General features: G+C 36.7%; 1 non-coding gene across 1 annotated transcript; it reads right to left on the bottom strand.

Annotated features, from left to right (window-relative positions):
• Positions 1 to 16,317: 16,317 nt before the first annotated feature.
• On the bottom strand, positions 16,318 to 16,424 carry LOC133828284 (small nucleolar RNA R71). Its single transcript, XR_009890912.1, has one exon. It is a non-coding gene; the product is annotated as a small nucleolar RNA R71 (small nucleolar RNA).
• Positions 16,425 to 17,447: the final 1,023 nt, after the last annotated feature.

Here is a 17,447-nt window from a genome sequence, read left to right as displayed (position 1 = left end):
TTTAATTTCGGTTTCCATGTTGCAATTAGAACGATTTGTTATGACTTTCACAAGTTTTAATATATCTATTTCTTTGAATGGATCACAATTGTGTATTGCATGTTTGGAAAACGGGCTTTATATTCGGCGACCTAACAAACCCCTCGCTCTTAATAATGATTTATTCAAAGTAGCTAAACCTAGGACCAATAAACGTCAAAAGACCGATAACAATAATATGACGTATTTATGGCACTTGAGACTAGGTCACATTGGCTATGATAGGATTCAAAGACTTACAAAGGACGGACCTTTGAGGGAACTCACCTTAGGTGAATTACCTGTCTGTGAATCTTGTCTAGAAGGCAAACTGACCAAGCGTCCATTCTCTATAAAGGGTGATAAGGCCAAAGAACCACTTGGTCTTGTGCATTCATATTTTTGTGGATCTTTGAATGTACAAGCCAAGGGTGGTTTTGAGTATTTCGTCACTTTCATTGACGATTACTCTAGATACTCATGTCTTTACCTAATGCATAGGAAATCAGAAACATTTTCAAAGTTTCAGGAATTCCTAGTAATGGCTCAGAACCAATTAGGTAAAACGTTAAAGATCTTGCGATCTGATAGGGGTGGAGAATTTTGGATATGCAGTTCCAAGATCATTTAACTGAACTTGGGATTTTATCACAACTTACTTCCCCAGGTACTCCGCAACAAAATAGTGTAGCGGAATGCCGAAATAGAACTTTATTGGAAATAGTTAGATGCATGCTTAGTTACTCAACTCTACCAACTTCGTTCTGGGGACATGCAATTGAAACCGCGAATGACATTCTCAATGTCATGCCGTCAAAATCAATCCCCAAAACATCTTTAGAACGCTAGAATGGTCGTGAACCTAGTTTACGCCATTATAGAATCTGGGGGTGTCCCGCTCACGTCCTGAGGAAAAAGGAGGGAAAGCTAGAACCGCGAACTAAAGTTTGCATGTTTGTTGGCTATCCTAATGGTACTCGGGGTGGAATTTTCTATAGTCATTCAGAAAAGAAAGTGTTTACTTCTACAAATGCTACTTTTCTGGACAATGACTATGTCCGGAACTTTAAACCTCGCAGTAAAGTAGTTTAGAGGAGATGGTTAAAGAATTGACTCCAACCAATGTTCCATCGTCATCAACGCAAGTTGATGATGAAATTCCCACTCTTAACGTCCAACCGACGCAAGTCGGTTTAAATGAAGAAAGTATCACTGTTCCTGAGCAAACAGTCACGGAGCCTCGTCGTAGTGGGAGGGTTTCTAGAAACTCAGTTCGCTATGGTTTGGATGGTGAAACCAATATGGCTGTTGGTAACACTAGTGATGATGATTCGTTGTCTTTCAAATAGGCAATGGCTAGCCCTGAAAAGGAACTATGGCTCGAAGCCATGAAACAGGAAATGGAGTCCATGTACTCAAATATCGCCTAGAATCTTATGGAAGCACCTAGTGAATTTAGGGTCATTGGGTGCAAGTGGATCTATAAGAAGAAATGAGGTTTTGATGGAAATATCAAGACTTATAAAGCTCGATTAGTGGCAAAGGGTTATACCCAAAGAGAAGGCGTAGACTATGAGGAAACTTTTAGTCTGGTAGCCATGCTCAAATCCATTCGCATCCTCCTATCCATAGCAGCCACTCTCGACTATGAGATCTAGCAAATGGACGTCAAGACAACTTTTCTTAATGTAAAGCTGGACGAAGTCATTTATATGGATCAGCCAGAAGGATTTAAAGTATCTAGACAATAAGGAAAAGTTTGCAAGTTGAATAGGTCCATCTATGGACTTAAGCAAGCTTCTCGTTCCTGGAATCTTAGGTTTGATGAAATAATAAAAAACTATGGCTTTGAACAAAATATTGATGAGCCCTGTGTTTACCAACTGAAGGTAAATCAAATAGTGGTATTCCTGGTTCTTTATGTAGATGATATCTTACTCATTGGAAATAATGTTAAGAAATTATCAGATGTGAAGAATTGGCTGAGCACTCAATTCTAGATGAAGGATTTGGGTGAAGCAAGTTATGTTCTAGGTATCCAGATCATCAGGGATAGAAAGAACAAACTTTTAGCTCTATCTCAAGCAGCTTACATTGATAAAGTGCTTGAACATTTCTCAATGACAAATTCCAAGAAAGGGCGTCTACCGTCCCGCCATGGAATTCATCTTTCAAAGAAGCAGTCTCCCCAGACTCTCGAAGAGGAAGATGCAATGAGAAAAGTTCCTTATGCATCTATAGTTGGAAGTCTGATGTATGCCATGTTGTGTACTAGACCAGATATCTGCTATGCAGTGGGAGTAGTGAGTAGGTATTAGTCAAACCCAGGAACGGAACATTGGATAGCAGTTAAGCATATCTTGAAGTATTTGAGACGGGCTAGGGATTATATGTTAGTCTACAAGGGTGGTGTTCTGAACCCTGTAGGCTACACCAATTCAGATTTTCAGACTGATGTCGATGACAGAAAGTCTACTTCTGTAATGGTGTTTACTGTTGTGGGTGGAGCTATGATTTGGAGAAGCGTAAAACAGTCTGCAATCTCAGATTCCACCATGGAGGCTGAGTACATAGCTGCGTCAGAAGCAGCTAAAGAAATAGTCTGGCCAAAGAAGTTCTATTCAGATCTTATTGTTATTCCTGAAATGGATAAAACTCTTGTGTTGTTTTGTGCCAATACAGGAGCGATAGCCAACTCGAAAGAACCTCGAAGTCACAAGATCAATAAGCATATAGAAAGGAACTATCACATTATTCGAGAATATGTGGCGAAGGGAGATGTGAAGGTTATGAAGATTGCAACTGAAGACAATCTTCCGGATCCGTTTACAAAGACACTACTAGAAGCTACATTTGATAAGCATATCAAGGAGATGGGATTAGTAGAATTAAGGCATTAGTTTCAATTAGTGCAAGTGGGAGTTTGTTGGGGTTTTATGCCCTAATTAAAACTCAAATTCTTTGTAATCTCATTTTATTATCAATAAAAGAATAGAAATCATTTTTTGACTTGGTCAATCACTTTGCTCACATGTTTTATTTTCATGATTATTTGTTTAATATAAACTTCTATTAAATCCCGAGCATATAGCTACTCTTATTTATAGTGACGTCATCACAATGGAATATAAATATGATTATATGTTCAAAATAAGTGAGTCCTAAGATTAGTCAGTGCACCGGATTTACACTGACTTGCCAATCTACGATATGATCTACTTACACATTACAGTGTTATGTTCTTTCCAGAACATCGGACAGGGTATATATTGATCGTTGATAAGATAAGTAAACATAGCATTATTATCTATTCTATTCATATCATATAGTTGACCATAGGTCAATTCAATCTCAATTCTGAGTGGTTAGTATTCTAACTGATTGTATTATTTGAGTTCTTTGACTTGTTCGTTACCAGCTTACCCTACGGACTAGCCCATACTTACATCTTGGGAACTCGGTAGTATAATTGAGTGGGAGTGTTAATCATAGATATGAACATCTATAGCTTCTGATGAAGAAATGAAACGATGGTTTCCTTTTAGTTTGGTTCAAGGTGTTAAATGATAGAGATCTCATTTCAGTAATTAAATTAGTTTAGTGAAATATCATTTACAATGAACTTAGTGTTTTAAGGATAAAATACAATGAGGGGTAAAACGATATTTTAGTCCTATCTCATTGTAGACCGTCTGTAGAGGATTGAGTGAAAATTATGGTTGTAACAATGGATAATTAATAGCGTATCTATATTTGTTATAGAGCGTTCTATGAATTCAAGAGTACAATTCCGAGTCTATAGTGGAGTCACGAGGAATTAATAAGTTAGTAAATTTATTTGTTAGATTTATGATAACTTATTAGAGCTTAATTTCATAGGCCCATGGTCCCCATTGTACCTTGGATAAAATCATCTAGATAGTCTCAATTAATTGATTCAATCATCAATTAGAATTATCAAAGTTGACCAAGTTAATTTTGGATAGTTTCAAAGAGTTGTGTAATTTTGAGAAGAAAAGAGAAATTATGGTAGATTTATTAATTAAGATAAATTGGTATCTAAATTAATAAATAAGTTTAAATCAAGGTTCAAATTATAAATAATTCATTTGATAAAGGATTTAAATAATTATTTAATTAATTAAATCAATAGAAAATAATACAGGCCTTGATTTTAAGTCCAATGGGCTTATAATAATGGGAAATTTCACGGGCCTATAGCCCATGATAATTTAAACCTAGGGCTTCAAAATGGCTTTTATTTTATTGGTTTTTTAATTAAATTAAATGGCCTCATTGTGTCTATAAAAGGAGTGCTTAGAGAGAAGTCAAAACATAAGGTTTGATAAGTCACAAGTCAGATTTTCTGATAGTTTTAGATTCTCTCTAAACACAAGTCCTTTTCTAAGCCACTTTGTTATTTTCTCTTCTTCTCTCTATGTCTATCTAATGTGTTGAGAATTGCCCACACTATTCTAGGTGGTTCTAAGGATACATTGGAAGATTGTGAAGAAAATAGATCGGTTCAGTTTCTTGATAATACTATGCGACAGAGAGGATACAAGAGTTAGAGAAACTGAAGGAAGGTCTCTTTAACTCCGCTGCGTATACTGTAAGTATTCTATTTTTTTGTTTCTCTTTGAATTCAATTTTAGAAACATGTTTTAGGTTATCTCATATTAATTTTTGTAATATTAGATATACATGAAAATAAATAAAGATCCTGTATAAGCTAATCCAACATTAGTTTCACTCCTTGAGCTCTATAAAAAGGAACCTTCACTTAGTCATTTGCATCATCTTTCAAACACCTTTTATAGCCTCCAAGCTGTTATTTTTGTTCTAGAGAGAAACACTAGAGTTTTGGGGTTAAAGCTTTCAAATCTAAGCTTTTCTAAACACTTGGGAAGTAAGTTATAGTGTGATTTCGATGTTTGAGGTATTGATAAAAGCTCTAGCCATTTAAAGTACTCATAATCCCTAGATCTAGTCTATTTCCATTCTTCTTATTCTTTTCTTTTAATTCAAACCCTAACTCGTTATAATTGCATGTTTTTTTTGTGTCTCATGTCTTTAGTCACTGAGAAATATGGTTGCTTAGATAGCAAATCTCGAGATTTTTTTTTGTTATCGTAGACTATAATTGTATCTAAACCTACCTCTAAAATAGTAGTTAAGAGGACTATAGGGGTTTTTATCACATACTACGATAATGAGTTAATGGCCATTAATATTGTAGAACATTATATGTTTTATGTTTATGTCTTATATTTTATGTTTTAGTAGTTTTTCCTTTCTGGGGATTAGGCTCATTCCTTTTTATTTAGATTGTGCAGGTAAATGAACATGGAAGGCGGGATGGATCTAAGGTGGCTTTCACTTGTGTATTGGGCGAGGAACTAAATTAATGAACCGATGGGATCGATCGAGGATGACGTTATTTATTTTTGAGTCTTTTGTATTATGTCGTTAAAATTTCCACACTTAGCACTTTGAATATTTAAAGAAAGGTTTTGTTTTCTTTATTACATTATGTATGAATAATGGGATCCCGTATTCTATTTTACTTTTGGATTTTCTATGTACTAATAATAACGTTTGATTGTTTTATGTATATATTCAAAAGATAATAGCTATGTCTTAGTAGTTTTAATGGTCTGAGGTCTTTAAATTAGTCGCGTCTTTAAAGTTGGTACCAGATCCACGATTCATATGCATAATGTTCTCCTTGATACACATGCAAAAGCTCCAAGATCTAACCGCCAATATAAGTGTTTATTTTATGAATATTATGCTTATGTTGAAACTAATATTTTAGTTAATATATTTTCAGTCAAAATTAATGGAGCCATGACTTATCAAGATATTCGTGTCATTAAGGCATTAAAAAGGATTAGGGAGCCAAAGGATAAAATAGGTGTGCTAGAACGAATTACTCAAAGATTGGTTAGATTTCTGAAGGAGATAGCTCACCTTCAAATCACTAGGAAAATTATGACGAGTGCCATGGATCAACATGTCCTAGCAATTAGGCTTTTTGGAGATATGCCTTTTGTAGTTTCAAATTTGAAAGAATTATGGGAAGCTCTAGATAATGAGGATAACTTACCAGTAGCCATTAGATATTATTTCTTATACATAGATTTACTTATAGGTTTGAGATTCAATTCACCAATGAACAAAAGAATAATATCCTAATAAATATCTCTCGTAGTAGATTTGAGGCTTATGATAATGATGATTATGAGGAAATAACTAATGATATTTTAGATGAAGGATCAGATGTAGAAGATCTTGATTTTTACAGATTTTACCCTAGTTATTATTTGTACTGTTTCTTTATTTATTTTGAATTATTATTGTAATATGTGATTTTTTTTTCCAAATGAATAAGGTTATTATTATTTTTTAATGGTATGTATGAAATTTGAATTATTTTTTAAATCAAAATTAATTTCGAATAAATTCAATAAATAATGGCTGAATCCTGTGAGGGTGGATTCAAATCAATGGACCGAGTTCTGTATTGAGAGTTTTGGGGGCCATAGTAGAGGAAATGATTTTACTGATCCCAGCCCTCCCTCAATATGGTTAACTTCGGAACAGCAACAAGTTTCGAGCCTGAGAATTATGTCATATAGGGTGGTTAGAAACAGACTTAGAAAATAATAAAGATGGTCTAATAGTTTAAGCATAGAAACACACCCTAATTTATAAAGATGACTTACATAAATTTTCATAAGAAATCATAACTCATAGGTCCGAGTTATGTTTTCTTAGACTAAGTGTTTGCCTTAGAAAGTATTAGGGTATGTTCTAACGTGTTTCTCTCGACGGTTAGAACTCTGTTGAAGATGTCGCTCCAAAGGTCTGCACGCACTAACGGAAATGCCTCTAGCACCGCCAACGAGACACTCGAGACCCCTCCAGTCCGAAGAAGGGGAAGACTTGCTACTGCTAATCTAAACGTACCACCTCCGATTGACAATGACAATGAAGTTATCCGGTTACGACGACAAGTAGAAGAACTACTGCAGCAACAACCACAACCTCAGCCAGCGGTTCAAGCACCCTAGCTAGAGCAGAATGGAGGATATCCATACGGGGGATGGTTGATGGCAAATTGCACACCCTATCCAGCTCAGTACATGGAGCCAATCTACGAATGTTTCCGAAAGCAGCACGCTCCAATTATTGAAGGTACAATCGACCCCTCTGAGGCAGATGAGTGGCACGAGAATATAGAGCTGATTTTAACACACATGAACCTTGGCAACGCAAATCCCATATCCTACGTTTCTTCTATACTGAAAAAGGATGACAGAATCTGGTGGGGTTTGGTACAACAGTGTCACGATATAACCACCATGACTTGGGCCAGATTTGTGGAGTTTTTTCATAAGAAGTACTACAACTGGACAGTCATCACTACAAGGGTGGAGGAATTTGTCAGCCTAAATAGGGAAATTTGTCGGTTGTCGAGTACGCTTGACAGTTTGATCGGCTAGCAAATTTTGCACCAAATGACTACTTGTGGGTAACCAAGTTTTCCAGACAGCTCAGACCAAAGATCGAATTAGGGGTCCAGCTGGCTAACCCAGGAATCAATTCTTACACTGATGTCCTGGAAATGGATATAGAGGTTGAAATGCTCCAGGGAAATGTTAGTAAGCAGGAGGCAAGCAAGTCAGACCTCAAAAAACAAAATCCGACTCAGAATGGTCGAAACCACAACAACCAGCATAATAGTAATGGACAGAAAAGGAAGTATCTAGATAGTAAGCAAATTGACGCTGACAAAAGAGCACAGACCAACAACGGTAATAACAAGCCTAGCTTTGTGGAATACCCTCAGTGCTTCAAGTGCCAAAAAAGACATATGGGGAGTGTCGTGCAAACATCATTGGTTGCTACAAGTATGGCCAGGAAGGTCATCTGAAAAGAGAATGTCATTACTCAAAGTAGAAGAGAAGAAAGATAACAAGATGGTTCCAGCCAGAGTCTTCGCTTTGACCCAGGGAGAAGCCGAAACCAGTAACAAGGTGGTCACAGGTCAGCTTCCTATCCTTGATAATATATGTTCAATATTGTTTGATTCAGGAGGAACACACTTGTATATCTCATTAGGAATGATTGAAAACTAGAAAAATCTTGTGAAAGATTTAGAAATAGGTTTGTTACGAAACTACCTTTAGGAAAAATCGTTCTATCATCACAGATAGTACGAGGAGAACCGATCAAAGTCGAGGGCACTGAGCTAGAAGGAGACCTGGTAGAGCTAGAGATCAAGGAATTTGATGTAATATTGGATATGGACTAGCTAGCAAGACATGCACAACCATCGACTGACGACATAAGCAAGTGACGTTCGAAATCCTTGAGGGTCAGAAGCTATGTTTTATGGGCAAAGGTTCAACATCTACAGACACCACTTATCTCATCTCTCAAGGCCCATGGGTTGATAGAGAAAAGATGTCACACAGTTTTTGCAAACATCACAAATATTGCACAGAAAACACCATTAAAGGTTGGAGACGTCCGCATTATCAAGGAATTTCTAGAGATATTTCCCGATGACTTACCAAGGTTACCCCCTAACATGGAAATTGACTTCACAATCAAACTAGTATCGAGAACCAAGCCTATCTCAAAGGCACCATACCAGCTGGCACCTACCGAACTCAAGGAGTTGAAAACATAGCTACAAGAACTCTTAGACTTGGGATTTATCAAACCAAGCCATTTTCCATGGGGGGCACTAGTTCTATTAGTGAAGGAGAAGGATGGTGATTACCGCAAGCTGAACAAGGAGACAATTAAGAACAAGTACCCGCTACCCTGGATCGATGACTTATTTCATCAACTCTGAGGAGTGCATGTATTTTCAAAAATTGATCTATAATCCAGTTATCACAAGCTCAAGGTAGAGGAAAAATATATGTGTATTGATTACCGCAAGCTGAACAAGGAGACAATTAAGAACAAGTACCCGCTACCCTGGATCGATGACTTATGTCATCAACTCTGAGGAGTGCATGTATTTTCAAAAATTGATCTATAATCCAGTTATCACAAGCTCAAGGTAGAGGAAAAATATATACCAAAGACGGCTTTTAGGACTCGATACGTACATTAAGAGTTCCTAGTTATGTCTTTTGGCCTTACAAATGCTGCAGGTGCATTTATGGACTAAATGAATCAGGTCTTCAAGGATAACTTAGACGAATTCATCATGGTATTCATTGACGATATACCAGTGCACCCCAAGGATGAAGTCGAGCATGATGAACACTTAAGACTGGCCATGCTACGACCAAAGGAGCACTAATTTTATGCCAAATTATAGAAATGCAAATTTTGGCTATCACAAGTGGCGTTCCTCGGGCACATAGTATCCAAGGACTGAGTCGCAGTAGACCCAACTAAGGTAGAGGCTGTGAAGGATTGGCCAAGATCTAAGAATGCGTCAGCGGCTAGAAGTTTTCTCGGGCTAGCAGGCTATTACCGAAGGTTTGTGGAAGGCTTTTCTAAGATAGCCACTCCGCTTACTAACCTGACCCTAAAACAGCATAATTTCAACTGGACGGATAGATGTCAGGAAAACTTTCAATTGCTCAAAGAAAAATTGTGTTCCACACCAGTGCTTTGCGTACCGACACCCATCGACAAGTTTGTAGTATTGTGTGATGCATCCATGCAAGGGTTGGGCTGTGTGCTGATGCAAAATGACAAGGTGATAGCCTACGCCTCAAGACAGCTGAAGGAATATGAGCAACGCTATCCAACACACGATATGGAGTTGGCAGCCGTGGTTTTCGCACTGAAAATATAGTGCCACTATCTATATGGAGAACGCTGTGAGATTTATACTAATCACAAAAGCTTAAAATATTTCTTCACACAAAAGGAGCTCATCATGAGGCAGTGCAGGTGGTTGGAACTAGTAAAGGACTATGACTGCAAAATCCTATACCGCCAAAGAAAGGCAAATTTCGTTGCAGATGCATTAAGTCAGAAGAATTATGGAAATCTGACAACATTGTCAAGACTTGAGAAGTCGCTACAGCAACAGCTGATTAATTACGAGATAGATATAGTCATGGGTCAACTGGCTAACTTGTCCATCCAATCAAGTTTACTAGAGGATATACGGATTGGGCAAGAGCATGACGACAAGCTATAACTGCATATTGCTGTAGTCAAGGAAGGAAAGACTACAAAGTTCTCTATATCAAGACATGGGTTCTTGAAATATAAGGGTCGGGTATGTGTTCCGAATGACCATGGGATTAAGATGAAGATATTAAAGGAGGCACACAATACCACATAATCAGTTCACCTGGGGTCCACCAAGATGACTCACGCCCTTAACGCACTATATTGGTAGCTGGGAAAGAAGAAAGACGTAGCAGGGAATGTGTCCAAATGCCTAACATGTCAGTAAGTAAAGGCATAACATCATCGACTCGTAGGCTTATTACAACCGCTTAGTATTCTGGAATTGAAGTGGGAGGACATAGCCATGGACTTCATGACAGGACTACCACAGACAAGCAAACAACACGAGTTCACTTAAATTGCAATAGATGGATTCACAAAGTCAGTTCACTTTCTGCCTGTCAAGACTATGTACATTGCGGACCAGTACGCAGACATCTATGTTTGAGAAATCATACGACTGCATGGAATCCCTAAGACCATAGTGTCCGACAGAGCTTCGGTGTTCACATCGAGATTTTGGGGAAGCTTCCAGCAAACCATGGGTACCAAACTAAGTCTCAGTGTGAAATTTCATCCTTAGACCGACAGACATTCCGAGCATACCATACAAAATTTATAAGATATGTTGCGCATTTGTGTACTGGACTTCAGAGGATCATGGAGTAAGTACTTGCCACTTATAGAATTCTCCTACAATCGATATGGCGACCTATGAACTACTTTTCAGAAGGAAATGCTGGTCATTGTTGCATTGGGACAAGGTAGGAGAAACACAACTACTTGGACCTGAGGCTTTTAAAGAGGCTCAAGATGTAGTAGAGCTAATTAGAAAGCGTATGCCCGCTGCTCAGAGTCGACAAAAGAGTTATGCGAATGCCAAGTGACGAGATGTGGAATTCTAGGTCAGAGATCAAGTCTTCTTAAGGATATCTCCAATGAAAGGAGTGAAGTGGTTCGGGAAGAATGGAAAACTTAGTCCCCAGTACATAGGTCCTTTTAAGATATTGGACAAGAGGGGACCGGTAGCGGATAGATTAGCCCTACAACAAGCACCAGCAGACAACAACAATGTGTTTCACATCTCGATGATTTGTAGATATGTGTTAGACCCATCCCACATTCTCACGTACAATATGTTAGCACTCCAGAAAGACTTAAGTTATGAGTAACGACTGGTTCGCATCCTAGAAAGGGGGTGAAGGAATTACAATCGAAGAGTATTCTGATAGTCAAGGTCTTATGGAGTAGTAGCATAGAATGGGAGGGAACGTGGGAATTGGAGAAAGACATCTAAGCACGGTATCTGGAGTTGTATGGCAAGTAAATTTCGTGGACGAAATTCTTTTATGTAGGAGAGAATTGTAATGCCTCGGAATTTTACTTGGTTAGATAGTATTATCTTATGCTGTAGTATTTTAAATTTCATGATATTGGTCCAACTCGAGAAATATTTGGAAACTCGTTGACCTAGTTATGAATTTTGTAAGTTTGGCCTATAGTTTAGAAATATTAATTTTATCCTAGTATTTAATTAATGTAGTTGGTCCTAGAAATATTACTTATTATAAGGGATATTTGCGGCATAAGTACCCAATGTTTGGGTTTTGTACGCAGCATAGACCCAATGTTTATTTTTAGTGGAAAAAGTACCCAAAGTCAGTAAAACTGTAATTCCATCAGCCTCCTTCGTTAGGTTCCGTTTCGTGATGACTGGACCAACACGTGTCACTTCGTGATTGGTCCAACTCAATAATATATTAGGGATATTTGCGGCATAAGTACCCAATGTTTTGGTTTTGTACGCGGCATAAGTACCCAATGTTTAAAAATAATTATGATTTGGACCAATAAAAACACTACACGTGTCTGCCTAACGGAGGAGACTGACGAAATTACAGTTTTACTAACTTTGGGTACTTTTGCCAATAAAAATAAACATTGGGTCTATGCCGCGTACAAAATGCAAACATTGGGTACTTATGCCGCAATTATCCCCTTATTATAACCTAAGGTTTAGATATAATCATTAAGAATGTGACATTTGTCACATGTATGTTTATTAAGGACTTTAGATGAATAAACATAATCAAGGATAAGCCTAGGAAGTCTAGAATCTTCCCTCAGATGATACGATCTCGTATTACTAAGTCAAAGTGGTTTAAACAACTTTAAGTGTGCTTAAAATGTGCAAAAACGTGGTTTAGCATGTAAGTGTAAGCCGATATATCACAAATATAGGGGGCGATATATCGCCTATGCTAATACAGAAAAAAACGTCGACTTTTCATTAATGAAACCACGGACCCTCGCAAAAATAGGACAGGCGATATATTGCCTATAGGGTCGATATATCGGCTCCATGAGCCATTTTTTAAATTTCGTGGAATCCGAAGCTAGAAACAGTCCTCAACAACTTGTACTTGTTCTTGAACGATTTTGACTGAGTTCTGGGCATTTGTTGAGTGGAAAATGTAATTTTTATTCAATTATTTATTCATTTTAATGGAAGTTAGTTTCACTCCTTGAAATCTATAAATAGGACCCTTCACTCAGTCATTTGCATCATCTTTCAAACACTTTTTAGAGCCTCCAAGATGCTATTTTTGTTCTAGAGAGAAACACTAGGGTTTTGGGGTTAAAGCTTTCAAATCTAAGCTTTTCTAAACACTTGGGAAGTAAGCTATAGTGTGATTTCATTGTTTGAGGTATAGATCAAAGCTCTAGCCATTTAAGGTACTCTTAATCCTCAGATCTACTCTATTTCCATACTTCTTATTCTTTTCTTTTAATTAAAATCCTAACTTGTTATAATGGCTTTCGGTTAGGGACTCGATTTCTTTGAACTTAAGGTTTTCGGTAAGTCTTTATTCCAATTGGTTAGATCTTCTCTTCATTTTCTTTTCTCTAGGAAACTTATGGTTTTAATGTTTGGTTTTAGGAATTTCTGATCCCGTACATGTCTCCAATATTTCAATTTTGGTAAGGAAAAAAGTTAGATTTTATGTGCTATGTGATTGTATGTTTTTTTTTGGGTCTCGGGAAATATGGTTGCTTAGATAACAAATCCTGAGATTTTTTTGTTATCGTAGACTATAGTTGTGTCTATACCTACCTCTAAAATAGTAGTTAAGAGGACTATCGCGATTTTTATCACATACTACGATAATGAGTTAATGGCGATTAATATTGTAGCCCATTTTATGTTTTATGTTTATGTCTTGTGTTTTATGTTTAAATAGTTTTTCCTTACTGGGCATTAAGCTCATTCTTATTTATTTATATTGTGAAGGTAAACGTACATGGAAGGCAGGACGGATCCGAGGAGGGTTTGGCTAGTGTATTAGGTGAGGAGAAAAAAGAATGAACCGATGGGATCGATTGAGGATGACATTATTTATTTTTGAGTCTTTTCAATTATGTCGTCAAAATTTCCCCACTTAGTACTTTGAATATTTAAATAAAGGTTTTAATTTCTTTATTACTGTATATATCCAAAAGATAGTTGTTATGTCTTAATAGTTTTAATGGTTTTAGGTCTTTAAATTAGTCGGGCCTTTACAAGTGGGCCATCGAACAGCCAGTTCGAGATATTATACAAGAAGCAGACAACAATCAAGAGCCAAGCACTTCCTGATTTTATGGTAGAATGCACGAGTTACCAGGACAAACCCATGAGGGAACCAATGCAGGAATTATGGAAATTCTTCATTGATGAATTTTCCAACTAAAACGGATCTGGATCTGGGAAAATTCTAATCTCAACTGAAGGGCATCGAATCCATACATCTCCGAGGTTCAGTTTTGATGCATCCAGTAATGAAGCGGAGTACGAGGCATTATTAGCAGGAGTTCAAGTAGCAAAAGAGATGAAAGAAAATGCGATTCAATGCTACAATGATTCGTATCTCATTGTAAACCAGATATTAGGAGAATATCAAGCTCGAGGAATTAAAATAGTGACTTTCCTGACTAAGGTTAAAGATGAATTGTATAAATTTGAGTTCTATTCCATTGAGTAGGTCCCCCACGAATAGAGCTCTAATGCTAATGCTCTAGCTCGACTCACCACCACCAAGGAAGCACACACATTAAATAAAGTCTCGTGGAATTCTTTGAACAACCAAGTATCGTGAAAAAAGTCAGTGGAAGTCAGAGTAATTTGCACAAAATCGACTTGGCTGACTCCTTTTGTCGAGTGCCTGATAAATGAGTTTTCAACTTGTTTTAGTGTGTCTTTTTAGGAAGTTTTTGTATTCAATTAGGTTTATTTTGTTCCATTTTACACTTGTCATGGTTTGTTTTTATGTTTTAAAGGACTCAGAATGCTTTGGAATGAAAAGAGGTCAAAATCTATAAAAAGATGAAAATCTGGCAAAAATGGTAATTTGAAGCATGTAGCGCAACTGCGCCAGTTGATTGGAAAGCGAAGATTTATGTAGATTTCTTTAATGAAGGGAAATTTGGTCATTTCACTTGGGGAAATCGTGGGGTTTTGTATTTTAATCCAATTTTCACCAATATTTCATTTATGACTAGGAGAAGACGGTTTGAAACATTGGAGCAACATTGGATAAATTAGAGTTTTTCTTTTCTTTTCCTTATCTTTTCTTTATTTTTCTTTTCATCTTTATTTTATGTTGACTGTTAATTTCATGGATTTGAATATTATGAATATGAACAAAATATAGTTTAAGGGTTTTTAATTGAGTCTCTTGAAACTTTTCTATGAATTAATGCAAAGTTATGTTTTGTTCTTCTCATTTGAGATCTTTTCAATTTATGCTTAATTCTTGTGATTTATTGGCCATTTATTACATGATATATATGAATTTCTTTCAAAATCTGAAAGGTGAGATTCAAACATGCTATAATTGACTAAACATAGATTTCGATATTGAACGAAAGTATCAATATGGTTTATGTAGCTTATAAGTTCTTATGCCTAATGCTTCCTATATGTTGAGTTTATCATAGAAATATAAAAAATTCACACATAGGTTGAATTTTATATATCTTAACAAGAATATGGAATACTTTTGTAACTTGATATCTCATTTAGAAGAAAATTTTATGAGAATATTGTATTAAGCGAATAAAGATTGGAATGATGATGAGATTAAATTCCCTAATTTTCATCCATTAATTAATTATCTTCATTGTTATTCGATTAAAGTTTATAGTTTTTAATTGTTTTTATTTCGTTGTTTTTTTTATTATGTTTTAGTTTTCTCTTGTCAGCAAATTTTCATTAGCCAAATAGAGTTTAGGAATTAAATATTGGTACTTAGCAATTCAATCTTCGTGGGACGATACTCATTCTTGTGCACTATATTACTTGTAACGATACGTATACTTACGTTATCAATTTTTCACAACATGTTTTTGGTGCCATTGCCGGAGACTAAAAATTATAAATATCAATTCAATTAATTTTTACTCTAATTTGGTTGTTTATCTTTTAACTTAGTTTGTGTCTTAATTTTCTAATCTCAGGAAGTTTTGGTATATTCGACGTGGAAAGACATCTGTGATCACACCAGTGAATATTGAGATAGAAAGAACATGCAGACAGAACAAACAGAAGAAGATGTTGGAGAGTACTATGGCTAAGAATCAAGGGAATGCAACGAAAAATTCTGCCAATAATGTTTATAGGGCAGTAGGTGCTGTTGAGATTTCAAATGTAGCAGAGGTTCCTGTGGAACAAACACCAAGGACCTTAAAAGATTATGTACTTCCCACAGTCACGGAGTGCATTCTTGCATCAGACCTCCAAAACTTTCTGCAAATAATTTTGAGATTAAGCCACTGACTGTGCAAATGGTCCAATCCACTGTCCACTTTGGAGGCTTGCCTACAGAGGACCCTAACATGCACATAGCTAATTTCTTGGAGCTTTGTGCGACTTTTAAGATAAATGGGTTGGGCAATGACACAATAAGACTAAGGTTGTTTCCATTTACCCTAAGGTACTGCGCAAAGAGTTGGTTGATTTTCCTACAGCCTTACTCTATCACCAAATGGGAGGAGCTTGTTCAAAAGTTCCTTGCAAAGTTTTTCCCTCAAGCAGAAGCTGCAAAGTTGAGAGGGGAAATTAATAATTTCTACCAAATGGAAGGGGAATCATTGTACGATGCATGGGAAAGATTTAAAGAGTTTTTAAGAAAGTTCCCACATCATTGTATAGAGAAGTGGATGCTAGTCCATAACTTTTATAATGGGTTGAATGGTACTACTCGTACCATAATAGATGTTGCAGCAAGAGGTTCATTCATGAGCAAAAGTGCTAATGAAGCATATGAACTCCTAGATGCGATGGAAATGAATAATTACTAGTGGCTAACTAAAAGGGGACAGCCAAAGAAGGTGGCTAATATGATTGAACTGGATGTTATTTCCATGCTTACATCACAAGTGGCAGCATTAAGAAAACAATTACAACAGACCAATCTTTCATCCCAAGCCATGCAAGTACAGAATTTATGCGAGGAAAGTGGTAGTGGTCATCCACTGAATCAATGCCCTGTCCTAGATAGCCTACGAGAACTCAGCTAGAGGAAATAAATCAGGAGAAAAAGGACCAAAGCATAACAATGAAGGATTTTAGTGAAGACAAGGATACTAAAGGCTTACCAAAAAAAAAAAGAAGTGGCACCTATAGTAAGCATTGAGCACCATATCAAGATTCCATGCCCGTAGAGGCTCCATAAGCACAATCTGGATAAACAGTTTGTGAATATTTTGAGGTGTTCAATAAGTTGCATATTAATATCTCCTTCGCTGAAGCACTGGAAAAAATGCCTAGCTATGTCAAGTTTATGAAAGAGATCCTTTCTAACGAAAGGAAGATGGGAGATTATGAAACTGTAGCATTGACTGAAGAGTGTAGTGCTATTTTGCAAAGAAAGCTCCCGCAAAAGTTAAGAGATCATGGTAGTTTTACTATACCATGCACCATTAGGGTGTTTGAATGCAAGCATACATTGTGTGATATGGGGGTAAGTATGAATTTGATGCCATTGTCAGTATTACACAGACTTGAATTGGGAGAAGTGAGGCCCATGACCGCCACATTACAACTGGCGGATAGATTAGTAAAAAAACACCCAAGACGCATTATAGAAGATGTGCTGGTAAAAGTAGATAAGTTTATTTTTATGGCAGATTTTATTGTTCTAGATATGGAGGAGGATGAGAATGTCCCAATT

This window comes from Humulus lupulus, chromosome 3 (assembly GCF_963169125.1).
Source record: "Humulus lupulus chromosome 3, drHumLupu1.1, whole genome shotgun sequence".
In the NCBI taxonomy this organism is placed as follows: domain Eukaryota; kingdom Viridiplantae; phylum Streptophyta; class Magnoliopsida; order Rosales; family Cannabaceae; genus Humulus; species Humulus lupulus.
This window is presented reverse-complemented; position numbering and strand designations above follow the sequence as displayed.